This window comes from Octopus sinensis, linkage group LG5 (assembly GCF_006345805.1).
Source record: "Octopus sinensis linkage group LG5, ASM634580v1, whole genome shotgun sequence".
Lineage (NCBI taxonomy): Eukaryota > Metazoa > Mollusca > Cephalopoda > Octopoda > Octopodidae > Octopus > Octopus sinensis.
The window spans coordinates 27,924,010-27,941,509 of NC_043001.1; the positions used below are offsets into that span (position 1 = coordinate 27,924,010).

The following is a 17,500-nucleotide window of genomic DNA, read 5'->3' on the forward strand; positions in this document are numbered from 1 at the left end:
ATGCTTCTCTTCCAGCTCTTTATGTTGTGCGTTCAAATTCCAACGATATCAAATTTGCCTTTCATCCTTTCGGAATCGATACGATAAATACTCGTTAAGTGCTGTGGTCGATGTAATCGTCTTTCCTCCTCCTCTAATATTGCTGGCCATGAGCCAAAATTCCAAGCCATTAACTATTCATGTGTATAACATATCACTGATAATGTAATTTTCAAGACACTCAAACATAGATGTTTTAACGTTTAAATTTCATTATAAAAAAATCTGCGGTGCCCTTAGATATCCCATGCACCGCGCCGTTTGAGGTTCTGTACTACTTTTCCAAATGAATAACTTCTGAAGTCATCCTTAGTGTGTGGTTAAAGCTGTTTTTCTTTTTTATATATTTGCACGACTAAAGTACATTTTTATATAAGAAAGTCTCAAAACCAGATTAGAAACCATTTAGATTAGAAACTATGAAGAAAGAGAAATTAAGACGAAAGGAATTCATTTGTTTCAGACTTAGAAGAGTCCAGGTTATAAGAAGGAAAGGAGGAAAACAATGAGGTGGAAGAGAATTTCAAAGTGTTGCAGTACGAGGAAAGATGCTACGACCGTAGAGAAACTGTGACTTAGGGAAGGCATGAGCTGAAGAAAGATTCTTTACATGTTTTAAGATTTACGAGAAGTCAAATCTTCTTCAAACCACACCCAACCATTGGGGAATACTGATTATGTCGACCCGGACGGTAAGTATAAAAATAAAATAATGTGGTTGAGGCTGCGATGCCTTTGGTCATAGAACAATGCCGGCGACTAGTTAAAAAACAGCTATAACAGTAACAACTAAGCTTGAATTCAGTGCGACTAATTACTCTGTTGTTCCCAGTCATAACCGACTGATATCTGATAAGTCTTCAATAAACATCAAAACAAGCCAGGTCGACTTTTGCTTCTGGCTCGAGAAAAAGAATCTGCGGTTTAATATTAATGATTTCTTTTCACAACGAGGCTAAAATGGATGTTTACTAAGAATAGAGACTTTTATGTTTAGCTTACATTTTGTGTATATCCTGCCGTTGAGAAGTGCTTTTATTAATTAATACGTGCACTGTATCACATATATAAATAATGTGTGTACATTGGTATGTAAGTGCGCGTGCGCGTCTGTATGTATGCACATATATACATAAAAACACATACACACATATATGTGTATACTTATATATATATATATATATATATATATATATATATAGATAGATAGATAGTTAGATAGATAGATATATAGATAGAAGTGCTCATTGTTTTACCAAAGAGAAAAACTATAATTGTCACTATATACATACATATATATTATATATATATATATATATCAAATATATATATTATATATATATATGTATATGTATATACACACCCACATACATAGATATACGAAGACAAATACATACATATAAGCATGCCCACATACACACGTACACACACGTAGACACACTTGCACATGTTCACACATACTCATATATCGAGGCATACGCATAATGCATGCGTAGTATTATTACTAGAAATATGCGCGCATGTGCTGTAGCGGTCGTAGTCCTATCTGAACAAGATCAAAACTACAACAACAACAGCGACAACAGCAATAACAACAACAGCAACAACAAAAACGACCCAAAACGAAACGTTATTGTCAACAAAGATAATGAAAAATAAATGACGTTTCTTTAACGGAACAGTGATTGTCGCGAGAATCACAACGGTTTCTATAGAAATTTCATTCTTGTCAGCGGCCTTTTTTCTTTGACTAATTAAGATCTTTTCAGCAAACTTCACTCGAATATTTCACTTCCACGCCGCATTCAAGATTTATGTTTTTTTCATATTTCTCTCACATTTATTGTCATCAAACACTCTTGAAAGCCACTCAGAACCTGGCATATCGCAACCTAACATATCATAAGCCAATCCCCATATATATATATATATATATATATATATATATATACACACATACCGATATATATGTATGTATGTATATATATATATGTACATACCTATATATATATATATATATATATATATACACACACATATAAATATATATATATATATATATATATTATATATATATATATATATATATATAACTATACATACCTATAATATATATATATATATATAGCCATACCTATATATATATGTATATATATATCTTTATATACATATATATATATATATGTATGTATGTTTACATGCACACACGCACACACACATACAGACACGCGCGCGCGCGCACACACACACACACACACATATATATACTTATATATATATATATATTTATCAATAATAAAGGGTGAATTTAATTAATTTAGAAATAATCATTAATTTCACCAAGTAGAGTTCGGCATGTAAAAGCCCCATTCAAGGAAGGTTTAAGTAATATTAAGTAATTAAGGGTTTAGCAACGATTTGCCTCACCACACACCGAATTTAGAAATAGCTGTCAAAAAGTTTTGGCTATTCTTTCTACTTAAAAGGGAGATCCCAGTAAAACCAAAGCACTTAAAAAGCGTCGTTTGCTTTTTAAGTGCTTTGGTTTTACTGGGATCTCCCTTTTAAGTAGAAAGAATAGCCAAAACTTTTTGACAGCTATTTCTAAATTCGGTGTGTGGTGAGGCAAATCGTTGCTAAACCCTTAATTACTTAGTATATATATATATTTATATACATATGTGCATATTTATGTTTGTATATAAAGATAATCACAGAAATAATCCGTAACTAGACTCGGAACACATGGGTCTGTGGTTCAAGTGCTCACTACAACAACGTGGTTTCGGGTTCATTCTCGTTACGCAGCACCTTAGGCAAGTGTTTTCTACAACAGTCTTGGGCCAGCCAATGCCGTGCGAATGAACTTGGTAGGTGGAAACTGCGTGGAAGCCAACCGTATATACCATATACGTGTGTATACATCTCTGTGTGTCTCTGCGGTTGTCCCTCCTCATCGTTTGACTTGCGGTGTTTGTGTATTTGTGTATTTAAGTATCCGCAACCTAGGGGTTCGTCATAAAAGAACGATATAATGAATATCAGTTTGTACGACGGGATCGAAGTCCAATGACTGAAATAATTTAAAATAATTAAAAAATAAAATGGAAGATAAATTTATTTGTAAATTTAGCCCTGCGCTTTATCGTTATTATTACCTCTTTTAACCCGTTATCCAGGTGTTATATTATAATGCATGTGAATCGGAAACACGTAGGCAATGTGAAATGGTTGCGAAGTCGAGCCTTTCAGTGTTCCGAAAATACTTTGGCAACCAACGGCAATGAAACAGTAGCAAACGTGAGCATTAAAATCTGGTCGATGATTCGGTTCAACGTGAATCAACCAACCACGCCACTGCCTGAGCTAACATCCTGGGAATATAATAGCAAGCTGACTACTTCATTCTATAACCACGGTGTCATTTGTAAGCTTATGTTATTTTCATTCACATTCCTTTTTGCACTGCTTCCGATATTTTCAATAGGCCTAGTTAGCTGCCTTCACTACGGCAGCCATGAATATGATGTTGCTCTTTATTTTCAACCATATCAGTTTTTAAAAAATTTCTTTATGAATATATTGCATAATTGTCGGCTGTTTTAACAAAAATTCGTTTTTGAAAATATTGTATTGAAGGCATCATTAGAGGCTTAAAAATCTCTCCCATCCCACACACTGTTGTGTTTTTGTCTATCCACACGGGCAGACATAGAGATACACATACGCATAGATCACTGTTCACAACACACAGACAAGCACACTCATGCATGTTTTGTATGTATATATATATATATATATATATATATATATATATATATACACACACTTACATACATACATATATATATATATATATATATATGTATGCATATATATATGTAAATGTTTATATATATAAATATATATATATATATATATGTGTGTGTTGTGTGTGTGTGTGTAGATTTAAGCATGTATGTGTAAGAAACCAGCTACTGGGAAAAAGTGAAAAATAACCGCGCTGGAGGTAACAAAAGAAGAAAATTCAAACAAAATATATTTGTATTGTGCGTTACTGAATAATATATTTTGTACTGAGGAATGTAGTTAAACAAAACTATAGCGAATATCAGTGCCGCAGTTTAAATAAGTAATTAGAAAGAAATATAGTAGGCTGCCACTAATCCGGCTAAATCAATAATCCGGCACTAATTTCGGCAAGAAAAATTTCAAATAATTTCAAATTTCCCGGGTTACCGCACCAACTGGCCGCTACAATTTGTTGGCGCTACTTGCTGCATAAACGCACTCGCGTCATTCGTAAACAAATGTAGAACTTTACAGGTTTTCTTTCTCATTTATTATTGTACCTTTTTCCCTTTTTAGGTCCAGCCATGAATCCAATGCACAAAGCGTAAACACCGTATATTTCCCATAAAAGAAAAAGTTGGACTGTTGCAAAACCTTGACAGGAGTGTGTCTCTGAAACGATTGTGTGAATATACAACATTGGATCTTCGACAGTTTACGACAAGAAAACAGAAAGACCAGTTACTCCGTTTCTTTGCTAATAGTGAGTCAAAGAAGCAATCGATAATCGATAATCCGAAAAAATCACTAATCCAGCCCTTTCCAGGTCCCGACTTTGCTGCATAATCGGCAGTTAACTGTATAATATTTACATGTTACATTAACATGCGTGCATAAACTGGAAGCGCAATGGCCCAATGGTTAGAGCAGCGGACTCGCGATCGGAGGATCGCAGTTTCGATTCCCAGACCGGGCGTTGTGTGTGTTTATTGAGCAAAAACACTTAAAAGTTCGATGAGGCTCCGGCAGGGGGTGGTGGCGACCCCTGTTGTACTCTTTCGCCCCAAATTTCTCTCACTCTTTCTTCCTTCCTGTTTCTTGAGTAACGCTGCCATGGACTGGCGTCCCGTCCAGCTGGAGGGGGTGGGGGAAACACATACGCCACGGGAAACCGGGCCCATGAGCTGGCTAGGCTTGAAAAGGGCGCATAAATAAAAAAAAAACACTTACTAGTTTTCCTTTTCCCCTTGTATAAATTTTACAGTTTTCGTATTTAGTCCAAAGACAAAGACGTATTTACTTTACGATGATAACACAGATTGATCAAATTGGAAGTTGGGCCAGAAATGAAGATAGCATCATTTCAGTTGATTGAATCAACTACAAATCTTGTGCTAAATAGGAACCATATACATATAAGGCGCAGACGTGGCTGTGTGGTAAGAAGCTTGCTTCTCAACAACATAGTTCCCGATTCAGTCCCACTGCATCGCACCTTGGGAAAGTGCCTTCTATTATAACCTCGGGCCGACTAAAGCCTTGTGTGTAGATCTGGTAAACGGAAACTGAAAGAAGTCTGTCGTATATACTGGGGTTGAACAAAATAATGGAAACATCGCATCGTAGCATCATAATTTTGGAATATCTATAAAACCGTCGAAAGCTTGTTTATTTTTATGTTTTTTTTTGTTTATTATTAGTGTTGCTTAATATGTTTTGCTAAAATTGCTGTTTCTTTTCAGATATCATCAGAAAAAGGTAATTAAAATTCACTAAAATGACAGATCTATCGGACTTTCAAAGAGTTCAAATTGTTGGTGGTCGTATGGCAGACGCTAGCGTAACGAAAACAGCCGAAATGTTTGGTGTATCAAGAAGTACTGTCTCGAAAGTAATGACAGTCTTTGAGAAAGAGGGAAAAACCTCTTCGTCGAAACAAAACTCTGGAAGAAAACCAAAACTTTCAGATAGGGACCGTCGGACTCTTACGCGAATTGTTAGAAAGGATCTCAAAAGTACAACTCCCAGAATTACTGCAGGGCTTAACGACAACCTCGAGAACCCAGTTTCCACAAAAAACTGTTCGCCGGGAGCTGCACAAAGCCGGGCACACTTTTGCTTTTTAATCGATATTTTTACTGCTCTAAATGGATGAAAAGATGATCGAGAACATTGAGATGAATTGGATTTAGGGCCAAAAGGAAGTTTACAAAACAAAAGAAGGTATTTTGTATGAAGCACTGCAGATTCTGCCATCCACACACTGAGCAGTATTAAGTAAAGAAAATGGTTATGACTGAGAATTGCATCCTTATCACTGGAGCAGTGTGTGTGTGCGTGTGTGAGAGAGAGGGAGAGAAAGAGAGAGAGAGAGAGAGAGAGAGAAGAGAGAGAGAGAGAGAGAGGGCGAGAGAGTATGCCTTAGTTCTACTATTCAACGGAATACATCAGCACAAGCTATGTTAATGCTGAAAATGACAAATGACACTGAAGTCAGTTGTTCAGAAAAACGGATAATAAATTCGTCAACTGAGGCAACGGAACCGTAAAAATTGATAAAAAGAAAAGGAAGAAGTTAATGAATAAATAAATAAACAAAAGAATAATTGAAAGACAGAATGAACGAGTATCATAAATAGATGACTTTGGCAATAGCGTTCCGAAAGAAGGGTTTATTAAACGCAGCAACGCAACGCAGGTTAAATGTGGTCAGCTATGAATCATAAATAAATTAAGCGAACGGCCATGTTTGTAACAGATGAAGATATGTGAACACCTCTGACCTACACCCACTGTTTCCTTCCTCCTTTGTTTCTTTGTTTGTTTCTTTCTTTCTATAATCACCGCCACCACTACCACCACCACCATCATCATCATCATCATCATCATCGTCACTCATTCATCTTTCTTATTCTTCTCGATCTCCTCATAAAACCACCCCAACTCAAGCCGCATTTCCTTCATTGTGTTTTCCCTTCGTTCCCCCACTCTCCTTCATCATCCCCGCTGCCTTTCTTCCTTATAAACCTACTAACATTATTTATTACATATTTCGCCTCTCACACATCTCTGCCTTCCTTATCTATATCCTCTAACTCATTTTCACCCGTAAAGAGACAGTTATCTTAATCATAAATAAAGTACTAGGAATAAAGAAACGGTTGCATTACAGATTCCTAATAGAATCTGAGTATTCTAGCTAAGATTGGCCGATCTATTAATAAATATATAATAATTTTCGCTAAGTTCTCTCGAAGAAATCTTTTTAAATTATTATTTTTACACGCGAAGAATTCTATCAGAATTACTATCTTGGTTTCACTTGTCTTTACGTCCTGAGTTGAGGTTACGCCGAGGTTGACATTTTTTTCGTCCTTTCGAAGTCGATAACTTAAGTACCAGTTGCATACTGGGGCCGATCTAATCGACTGGTCCCTCCCCAAAATTTCAGGCTTTGAGACTAGAATAGAAAAGTTTATATATATATATATATATATATATATTACTGTCTATGTTCTTATACACATACATATACATACGTACAAACGTGTGTATATATATATATATATATATATACACACACGTTTGTACGTATGTATATGTATGTGTATATGAACATAGACAGTATGTTTTGTAATAGCTTCTGCGAAAATATAAAGTGTGTCAGGCATACGAGAATACAAGAAAAATATGTATACGGACACACTTCTACATGTATAATCCACACACACACACTCACACATACACACAAACGAACACACACATACACATACACGCTCATACACGCGCGCGCACTGAAACATATTTGCCTACAAAGTTTTATACAACAAATCAATCAATGAATCAAAAAATCGATCCATCCATCCATCCATCTATCCATCCATCCATCCATCTATCTATCTATCTATCTATCTATCTATCTATCTATCTATCTATCTATCTATCTATCTATCTATCTATCTATCTATACTACCTCCGCTATTTAGAATTGCTCTGCTTGTTATCTATGGATATTATCATTTTAACGACCACTATCAATGCTTGCAAATCCCTCTTAACATTATCGTCTTGCAATACTTCCATAAAGAAACGAAAAGGTTACCAATGGTTCAGTTTTCTGCCGTTTATACAAAAGACTTTGAGATGTCGAGTGGAGATGTTAAACAGCGTAACTACAATGGCCGACATAGCAGACGATAATGCTGTGTTCTGAAAGCATTGTATTCTGGAGAAAAGACTCATTGTTGCTTCTAAGTACTCAAGGGAGATGAAGGAAAAAATACATTCATCGGCATTATTTTTATCTGCATTTATAAATACGGTAGTAATGGTTAGAACTTTTGTGTCTGTGAGTGTGTCTGCAGATATATTTGCGTTGCGATGCGAGTGCCTATAAATACATGTATGCATACAGGCACACACGCGTGCGCGCAAACACACACACACGCACAGACACACACACACACACACACACATAGAATCTATCTATCTATCTATCTATCTATCTATCTATCTATCTACGCATGTTTGTATAAGGGAGATAGGAAGGAAAAGAAAGGAAGTGAAAGAGAGAGAGAGAGAGAGAGAGAGAGAGAGAGACGGAATGAGTATAAGAGAGTAAAAAAAGAGAAAGGCCCAAAAGGAGAGACATTAAAGTTATGACTAAATAAAAAAAGTTCCTAGTAAAATATTGTTTTTTTGTAAGCCTTGATTAAACATGTCGCTGGTCAAATATGTTCTAGCCAAGAGAAATTCGGTTTACTTTCAGATATATAATATACATATGATATACATTATCCAATGCGTCTTCCACTTTTAACATATTGCACTGTGATTTGACGGGGGAATTTGGTTGCTACTTTCAGTAGGTTGTGTAAACCCGTAGATACTCCATGGTTGACACGTCCTTCAAAATATACTGGAAGATGGAGTAAGAGATAACCTTGTAGTTGAAGATTCCACTTCGGCAGTATCTAATCGTCGCTTATTGACATCGCAATCGCCTGCTCTAAATTTCTTATTCGGTCGCTTTATTATTTTAGATTCGTTAATGCAGCGAGCTGGCAGAAAATGACTTTACCTTTCATCCTTTCGGGGTCAATGAAATTAGTAACAGCCGACAATAGGGATCGATGGAACTGACTAACCTCCCGCCCGGCCTGAGTTCAGCCCTTGTGTTTATGATAAAAAAGATTTCAGACTCCTTGTTCAATAGTTTAGTTAACAATACAAAAAAATCAGCTTTTGTATCACAAAAATCCATAAATTCTCGTATCATCAAAATTTAGAGTATGTTTGTGTCCGTTTTTTTCTTTTGCAAATTCATTAGGATTCTTCTTCTTATTAATTTCTCTGCTGTTTGTTATTTGAACTCACTGACGGCTAACGTTAGACATAGCCAATTAGTAAATTAATCTATTTAATATATTTGTTTCTAACGATATTTCAAACTGGTAATGATATGAAATACATGAATCTAAAAGTATATAAAATGTGTGATTAAACGCTTTTATAAGCGTTTATCACAAGGGAAATAACTTTATAAGTGAAAGCAAAACATTAAAATTTCTACCTACAATTACCTTATATTTCCACTCATGCCTTAATTCTGTCCGTCCGTCTGTGTGTATACATACATACATACATACACATATATATATGTCTGTCTGTCTGTCCATCAGTCTGTATACATGCATACATACATACATACATACATACATACATACATACATACATACATACGCACGTACATACTACATACATACATACATACATACACATACATACATACATACATACATACGTGCATGCATACATATATGCGTACATATACATATATATATATAATCTTATAAAAACGACAGGTCTTGTTAAATACAGATACTCAGGGTTTCCTGGGCCGAAACAATACTTTGTTTTGCCATTTTTCAAACTAAGAGCATGAGCGTTTGTCAGTTACCTTACCACATAAAATATGTGTGTGTGAGTATGTGTGTGTGTGGTTCAAATTCATAAAAAGAACAAAAAAAAACAAAAAGACAGAAGATAGAGACGGGCGAGGGAAACAACAAACATGGTAAATTAGTTTGACGCTCAGGAAAAATGGAAATCTTTCACGTTTCTAGCCTACACTGGAGAAGATTGAGGTTTTGCTAGGCTGAATTGTACTTTCTCTATCTGTATGAAAATAAAACCTAGCTTTTGCTAGTGATTTTACGATTCGTTATGGATAGGAACACATTTCCTGTAAGTTGCATTGTGGTACGTTGTATCAAACTTTAGATCGTATATATATCTTTGTTTTATATCCTTAGATTGCGGATATATTTTAACGAAGCGAGGGTAAAGCACTGTATTCACAGACGTTAACTATCGACAATCATCACGCAATACTCCAACGCCTTCTTCTCCCGTGTCTCAACGAGATACGCTACTCTTTATCAGAGTTCGACGAGTCCACCTTTTAATCACACAGGAGTGTTAATGTCTATCATCACAACACTTTGTATTTGGGTATCCAATTCGCACAATATTCATACCTGATTCTATGAATATGTATGTATTTGAGTTTGGTATGATCGTCACTTCTTTAAACATTCTGATAAAGTAATAGGCAATACGCCAGTCTCATAACCGACCCCTCTCTCTTTTCTCTTATGCTATCATCTCTGTACAAGTCGCTTTATGTCTGTATGTGTATATGCATATATATATATGCATGTATATGGGTTTTCTGGTGCCTGTAACAGCCAAGACGACACAGAGAGAGTTGATTTCATACAGAGTCGTACCTGACTGGCAGCTATCTCTCGCTAAGATTATATTCCTCCATAAAATGCTCCTCAGACCAGTCATTAGAACGTGTCACGAGGTTCCGGCGTTTCCAGGAAATTTCCTTAGTTCTATGTAATGTAGCTAATAACTATAATTAAATGCTCGTGCCAAGCTCGATGGACTTTTTTTTCCCTCCATTTTGTTAGCGTATCGCCGTGTTGGTGCTGGTGGTAATGGCGTTAGCAGTAAATTCGGAGAAGGATAATTCTCGTGTTGGTTGGCATAACGTTTGGTGGTGATGTCAGAACAAACTCTCTAACTCGTTTGGACGTTGAAGATAATGTTGATGCTGACAAGTTTATTCTGATACCTGTTCTCTCTCTCTCTCTCCCTCTCACTCTGCCTTTCTCTGATTCTCCGTCTCTGTCTTTGTCTGTATGTCTGTCTGTCTGCTTGCCTGCCTGCCTACCTACCTGTCTGTCTGTCTGTCTGTTTGTCTGTTTGTCTGTCTCACTCACTCTCTCTTTTTGTCTCTCCTGTATCTTTTTATGTTAATGGTAGTCAGAACGAACTACTACTACTACTACAACTACTACTACTACTACTACCACCACCACCACCACCACCACCACCACCACCACCACCACCACCACCACTACTACTACTACTACTACTACTACTACTACTACTACTACTACTACTACTACTACTACTGTTGTTGTTGTTACTGCTGCTGCTGCTGCTACTACTACCACTACTACTACTACTGTTGTTGTTGCTGCTGCTACTACTACTACTACTACTGTTGTTATTGCTGCTGCTGATGCTACTACTACTACTACTACTACTACTACTACTACTGTTGTTGTTACTGCTGCTGCTGCTGCTACTACTACCACTACTACTACTACTGTTGTTGTTGCTGCTGCTACTACTACTACTACTACTGTTGTTATTGCTGCTGCTGATGCTACTACTACTACTACTACTACTACTACTACTACTACTGTTGTTGGTGTTACTGCTGCTGCTGCTGCTGCTACTACTACTACTACTACTACTACTACTACTACTACTGCAACTACTACAACTACAACAACTACTACTGCGTGCGTCACTGTTCTATGTGCCTAACAAAATACTGTTTTAAGTTTTTACGTTTGATTTTGCTCTCTTCGCCCCCCCCTCACCCACGGTCGACACTAGAATAGGAATATGTTCACGCCCACATATCTTCACCTACAAACATTATACCTTCATAGTCATATGTTTTCCTACCACTTTTTCCTTGTTTTGCCTTTTTACCTTACGAAGAAAGGTGCAACACCAAGAGAAGCATAAACACATATATACACTCATATATACGCACTAGTATATAACTATACACGTATATGTAATCACACACTTGCATACGCACATACATACATAAATGCATAATAGATATGTGTGTATGTATGCATATATATACACATATACATCCATACATAAGTACATACATACATACATACGCACACACACACACACACATACACACACACACATATATATATACTCTGCTTTTACTTTATGTGTTTTAGGAAGATAAGAAACGAAGCCACACTCTTAGAAAATATATATACATATATGCACGCCATACACGCGTACATCCAACATACATTGACAGCCATACACACATGCATACACACATGCATACACACACGAACACACACATACATACACACATATATTATATATATATATATGTATGTATGTATGTATATATATATGTATGTATGTATGTATGTATGTATGTATGTATGTATCTATCTCTCTATCTAACTATCTATCTATATAATTATATATATGCATGTATGTATGTATATATTTGTATATACAACTACACAATTCTCCCATACATGCGTGCGCGCACACAAGATATGTTCCGGACATATCTTGTCACTCACCGTAATTATCTCATGATGCACTAGCACCTGGATCTGAAGTTTGCCTCCACCGTAACACGAATCATTCGATCCATCCATTCGCTTCTGCCAGCGGCTGTTTTCGGTTTAAGTTCTACTGCAACCACTCACCTCAAATCTGTTTCGAAAGAGCGCTTCTCTTAGTGATGTACAAAGTATGCGTGAAGTATGCTGGCGTTTCAGTCTATATATATATGATAGCGTTTCAATCTGTATGCGCGATGGCATTTCAATAGTTAGACAATAGATAATTAATAAATAATTATCAGCATTTCTGTGAAATAGATTCTTTAATCGTGATCGTCTCCTGAAGCATTCATTGTACTTTGTCTTCGAATTGAATACGAATAAAAACATATAAAAGAAAATTTTCGATTTTGGATTTGGTTTGCAAGATTCTTTATATATGTTCGTGTGTTGAAGCATATTCTGTCGTGTCTGGGGAGAGTCATTTTCTTTTTGTGCCTTAAACACACTAACCGGTAAAATTTCCACTTATTTCTTATTTTTATTTTCCTAAAATTTTCGTTGCGTCTTGCAAACTTTTCAATAGTCAAGACTATTGCAACCTTTTTTGATGCGTCTTTCAACCTTTTCAATAGTTAAGACTATTGAAAAGGTTGCAACCCTTCACAGCGGTACCCCAGCGCGGCTGCAGTTTTGTAACTGAAGCTAGTAAAAAAATAGAGATCTTGTTTTCCATCTCACAAACATCTGCTCCTCTTCTAAATATAGGTGGAATCCCAACTGGAACCCAGTTCGAAGTAAATGAAAAAAAAATGATCTCACAAGATAGAACATCAATCGACTACCAATAGCCATATCATGTAACAAGATTAGATTTTTAAGTATCTTTCCAAATGCCGCAGAACGTCCTCGTAGCAAAAATCGACCCACGAATCACGAATCCATCGTACGACATATTTCCTATGCGTTCACTTCAAAATCTTGTAGTTCTAGATGTTTTAAATGTTTAACTCAGACTATGCCTTCTCAAGGTTGCCGAGGCTTGCAGGAGGGAAATAGGCATCTTCAAACTGGAAGCTTGATCAGAATTTATACAGCAAAGAAAACTCCCCTAAAGGTTCTCTTAGCGCCAGATAGTGATGTTAAACCGGTTGATGGACGACGTCCCACTATGCGATACATTCGGCAAGTATCTTCCACCAAGAGCCTTGAGTACCTCAAAACCTTATGAGTGATATGTCGCATTTTCTGAGAGTTTGTACTCTGTGATGTAATCTACAGCAAATGTTAATTAGAATAAAGAATTCAAAAGAATTTAACACGGAAATTACTGTTACTTTCAACAAATTTTCTTTAAAAGGAAATGGTGCGTTAACTTACCGAAAGGTTCCAATCTGGGAAAGCTTCTTGGTCGATGGAAGCTACTCTCTTCACATAGGCGCGAACGTGTGGATGCGACATGATCGGTTGTAGCAAAAAAGATGACTTTCGCCAAGAGTAAGTGTATTGAAGTTTTAGAGATGGGTTAGGGGTGATAAATGTTCTAAGCTGTTGACATGGTAACGGATGAAGTTTTATGAGCGCTGAAACAAGCCTTGGCCCTCTCGTACTGGTTAAAATTTTACTGATATGTTGGAGCAGTATCTTGATGGTTCACAGCTCAGTTTGTTTAATCTGGAAGATAAAAGAACGAACGAATATACTTGTATGCTTACATAATTACCACATAGACACACTATCATATATATATATATATATATATATATATATATATATATATATATATATATATATATATGACAGAAGGTTTGAAAATGCAATTTTAAAGATATTATTCACTTGACTGGTTTCACTATTTTAGTAAAAGATTGTCAAAAGTAAAATGTAAAGATTTGTAAAAGCTTTGTTGTGTTAAGTACTGGTTGTCACAAAATATTTCAATACTTATATACATTCTTTGGTAATAATAAAAAAATGTTAAAAACAGTTTACAAGGAAATATCTTGAGAAAATATTAAACAAAATTTCAAAAAATATATATTAGGATTTTTGTACAATTTCACTTTGCTATATATATATATATTATATTATATATATATATATTAACTCACTTGGAAAAGGATGCGTGGCGTTCGATCATATTATTTATATTATATATATATATATATATATACATGAATACATACATATGCGTTTGTTTTTACAAAAGAAGAAACGAAACAATGATACTCAATGCATATAACAAAGTTTAATAGTAATTCAAAATTCAGGTTTTATTCCCTCGCCTCGATGCTTCCACTTCCCCGTTTCTTGTACGTTTTAGAAACTGAAAACTAGGAGTAGTGAAGACATAAAGATTGATTTCCGACTTTAGAAGAGACGTGTATGGATTACATGTAATATGTTGTAATATTACAAAATCATTTTTATTCTTGAAATAAGATGTATCACATATTGTTGAAATGCACGTAACACAAGAACAAATGTAATAACATGGTTTCCACTCTTGGATGTCACGGTGTGGAATCGAACCTAGCATCAGGTAATTGCGCATCTTTTATCTCTTAACTGTATCTTGTTTTAGTCATTGTACTGCGCCCATAAGGCGGCGAGCAGGCAGAAACGTTTGCACGCCGGGCCAAATATTTAGCACTATTTCATCTGTCTTTACGCTCTGAGTTCAAATTTCGCCGAGGTCCACTTTTCCTTTCATCCTGTCGGGGTCGATAAATAAAGTACCAGTTGCGTACTGGGGCCGATCTAATCGACTGGCCCCCTCCCCCCAAATTTCGAGCCTTCTGCCTAGAGTAGAAAAAGTTTGTACTGCGCCCATTCTGTCTATTTACTTCCACAACAACAACAACATCAACAACAACAGCAACAACAGCGGTAAGTGGAGGTGCAATGGCCCAGTGGTTAGGGCAGCAGAGTCGCGGTCGTAAGAACCTGGTTTTGATTCCCAGACCGGGCATTGTGAGTGTTTATTGAGCAAAGACACCTAAGCTCCACGAGGCTCCGGCGGGGCGGGGTGGTGAACCCCACTGTACTCTTTAACCACAACTTTCTCTCACTCTTTCTTCCTACTTCTGCCACAAAGCAGAGGAACCATGGTGTAACCCACTATGGTGTGGTAAACTCTCAGACCCTAGTCTAGATTGCGAATCCTCTTTACCCCAGGATGGTTAAGCTCTCTACCCGTTAAAAGCCACCGTTAAAAGAAGAAGAAGAAGAAGAAGAAGAAGAAGAAGAAGAAGAAAGAAGAAGAAGAAGAAGAAGAAGAAGAAGATGAAGACAACAACAACAATGACACCAATAATAATAGTTTCTTCATTTTCTTCTCTATGTTGCATTAAAGCTGATTTCCCAAGACAAACTGTTTTGCTCAATTAGAGAAACAATGCTAAACATTCTTCCTATTCTTTTATATCGAATCATGTCAATTGCTTACCTGTAAACATCATATACATACATACGTGTATATATACTATATATATATATATATATATATATATATATATAGTCGCCATGATAGATCGTTAGCCACTACACACATTCTTTTTCTCTCCTTGTTTTTTTTCTGTGTCCCTTTCTGTAGAAGAGCGTTGGCTCGAAATGTAAAATACTTTTTCTATTCCTGAGCGTTATACTAATACATCTGTTTGTTTTGTACACCATCTGTTTTCGTCTTTTCTTTTCGTAAACTGTCCCTATGTATATATATATATATATATATACATACACACACACACACAAAGACACACACACACACACACACACACACACACACACACCATACACACATATATATATATATATGCTCATATCTTCATACACACGTTTCTGTGTGTTTGGTTAGATATGAAAGTATGTACATGTATCGCCGTTTTTGCTACGTTTAATCGCCGTCTCTTGTCAGTTCTTTTAAAGTTATATTCTCATGTTTGACTCTACTTGCTTACCCTTCAGCGAATGCAGCCTCACTTAAACGTATCGTTGTACAACGGGGAAAACTACTACATTAATCGGATAGCGATAGAATCAGCATGTGTATAAGGAGATATCATGTTAAATCAGGCTTTTACCAATGTCTGTTTATTAGATATGTTATGATACAGATGGAAGAAAGAATCAATAGAGTGAAAAGAAAAGTCTGAATTGATTGGTATATAACGATGTTAAATAAAGCCGAGGTGAATCTTCTATGCAAAGTATACATCGAGCTGCCGTCAAGTGCGAGAAATAGTAGTCAAATCTACCGTCAAATCAAAATCCAACTTCTTAAAGAAAAGACAAGACATGGGGGGTAGCGTAGTCCTAAATTTATGAAAAGACAATATGGCACGGATGGAATACCTTTGATCGTATGACTACTCACTCAGGACAGTCCTGGGGTCAACAGCCACAAATTATAACGACGACGACGGTGATCCCGACTCAGTGTTACGAATGATGTTTCATATTCCTTTATTGCCCACAAAGGGCTAAACATAGAGGGGACAAACAAGGACAGACAAAGGGGCTAAGTCGGTTACATCGACCCCAGTGCGTAACTGGTACTTTATTTATCGACCCCGAAAGGATGAAAGGCAAAGTCGATCTCGGCGGAATTTGAACTCAGAACGTAACGGCAAACGAAATACCTATTTCTTTACCACCCACAAGGGGCTAAACACAGAGAGGACAAACAAGGACAGACAAACAGATTAAGTCGATTATATCAACCCCAGTGCGTAACTGGTACTTAATTTATCGAACCCGAAATGATGAAAGGCAACGTCGACCTCGGTGGAATTTGAACCCAGAGCGTAACGGCAGGCGAAATACCCATTCTTTACTACCCACAAGGGGCTAAACTCAAAGATAACAAACAAGGACAGACAAACGGATTAAGTCGATTATATCGACCTCAGTGCGTAACTGGTACTTCTTTAATCGAACCCGAAAGGGTGAAAGGCAAAGTCGACCTC

The 17,500-nt window shown here is 36.4% G+C and overlaps 1 long non-coding RNA gene across 1 annotated transcript in view; it reads right to left on the reverse strand.

The window, feature by feature from the left end:
- LOC118763603 overlaps nt 1-14,202 on the reverse strand; it is a 28,412-nt gene extending 14,210 nt beyond the window's left edge. Inside the window, exon 1 of the long non-coding RNA XR_004999355.1 lies at nt 13,914-14,202. This is a non-coding gene — a long non-coding RNA (uncharacterized LOC118763603). The remainder of the gene's footprint in view (nt 1-13,913) is intronic.
- Between the last annotated feature and the right edge of the window lie 3,298 nt (nt 14,203-17,500).